Genomic DNA, 2,207 nt, shown 5'->3' with positions numbered 1-2,207 from the left:
ATTATTATTATTATTATTATTATTATTATTATTACTATTATTAAAAATTATGAAAATGTATTATATGGCCCCTTTAGGTTAAAAAATAAATTGTCCCATTTACTGGGATAAGAAGATGCTAGTCTCAGCGGGTGGTCCTTTCTGGGGCAAAAATAAATCTGACTATAGAACCTCTATTTCTGGGAAGTTAAGGAGATGGACTTATTGAGCTGTCCACAGTTATAGCTCAACCAAGGGAGGTGGAGGTGGACGAATGCAACTCTGGGACACAAATGGGCCCCCCATTACATAACTACTAATTGTTATGATATGAATCGCCGCAGATAATCTGTACCGTTACTCAAGTGTCTCTTCATTAGCATTTAATATGATTGGGTAATACCTTTGCAAGCTAAACCCTGGCAGCTAATCAGCTAATATCCACCAATGAGAGTACGAGTTACTGGGATAATTTTCAGTTTTATGTCATATCAGGAGTCATTTGAGGTTGTTGGGCAGAGATGTTTGTTGGACCCAAGACCTCCTTGTGTAAGTAGACGCTTACTCAGGGTATCAGATGTCATGGAAAATGTATTTAATCAAAACAGGAAATGGATGCTTGAGCATGTGTATGGTGTCATGTAGTTCAAAAACAAAAATACTAATGTGTTTGGCTGCACCAGAATAAATTGGAATATTTGGGGATTTTTTTTACTTTCTTGCATTTTATTTCTTTATTTAGAAGAACGTCAATGCAGTGATGTTATAACTAAAACTATTTTTACAAAAAAATTGTTGTCATTAACTGAAATAAAACTAATACAATTTTTTTTTTGTATCAGGTTGTGCTTCTCCTGATGTAATATTTACATTGCATGATGTAGGTTACGAATCTCCCAATCTTTGTTGATCTTCCATAAACAATGTGTAGAGGATACAAGATATTAGTGCAGTATTTAGAGGGCTTAAAAAGTGAATTGATTAAGATTCAACAGTAAAGCTGTACAGAAAGCATATTTTTTGAAAAACATCCCATTCCCACCAATTGCTCCATTTCCACAAGTGCTTGGGTGCAAAAAGAAAAGAGCACAAGGGAATTATTAAAGGTGTGGAGAGTATTTTCTGTGCCACTATCAGCACCAAATGGAATTGCAAAAATAACACATTTCACACTGTGTGCAAAAGCAGCATAACTGCAGCAGCACGCAATGTGCTTTCACATTGAATACTTTCATAAATAACAACCATACATTGTAATATGTTTATTAGAACTGTGCCTCTGAGAATTATTATAAACTTGGTCATGATGTAATTTAAACTAGGAGAGTTAATGAATCTACACAAAACAGAACCCAAACTTTGGAATGTAGAATATAAACCTTTATGTTGCTACATTAAAAAAGCAAATAATGACTATTTTCAAACATGTCTCCCAGACACTTCTCTAATCTTCCACTTACGAACAGAAAGACCCCCTTAAACTCATATAGCCCTAAAAGTTGTTAAATGCTAAGCACAGCAGCAAATGATGGCATGTACTACCTTGGATGCATGTAATACACTGGGACAAAAATATCCAGCGGGTTGGACAAAAGGAACTGGGTTAGTGGTTCACGTGAGTCATTTTACCTTGGCAGCAACAACCTCACTCTCGCCTTTTCTACACTGCAGGTAACAAATCAACACTTTTAGCACATGCATTCAGAATACAACATACTGCAGATTTGTAACTTTTACCTCCAGCCTGCAAAAGTAGTTTAATGGACATGTAAGTAGAGTCTCAGACATTAAAATCTGAGTGTTTGTACGTGTCTGTGTTGAGATGGTAGTGGGGGGATTTCTCAGAGCTGTCTGCTCCTGCTGCACCTGCTGTTTTGCAGGAGGGGTCAAGGCTCATCATGACTCAGGAACAGAGGAGAAACGGAGGGTATGTGAGTCAGCCTGGTGCCTGAAAAGGAAACTGGCTGGTTCTGGAAGGAAAAGGGTGAAAAATATCACTCCCTCCACCTGCAGAGGGAGGGGGGACTCACTTCCCCTTATAAAAGAATGGCCCAGGCCCTATTTGGTGTGATGTATTTTTAGAGATTAATTAAAATGTTACATAACACACAGCAGATTCCTGCTATAATTGAAAATATAATTGACCAATCATAACGCCGAATCCCCCATTTTTGTCCGAAAAACAAATCAGACAGTAGAGTAGATTAACATCGGTGGACTTGAACTTG

Source organism: Sinocyclocheilus grahami, unplaced genomic scaffold, assembly GCF_001515645.1.
Source record: "Sinocyclocheilus grahami isolate Dianchi unplaced genomic scaffold, SAMN03320097.WGS_v1.1 scaffold602.1, whole genome shotgun sequence".
Classification (NCBI taxonomy): Eukaryota; Metazoa; Chordata; class Actinopteri; order Cypriniformes; family Cyprinidae; genus Sinocyclocheilus; species Sinocyclocheilus grahami.
Note: the sequence above shows the minus strand (reverse complement) of the source record.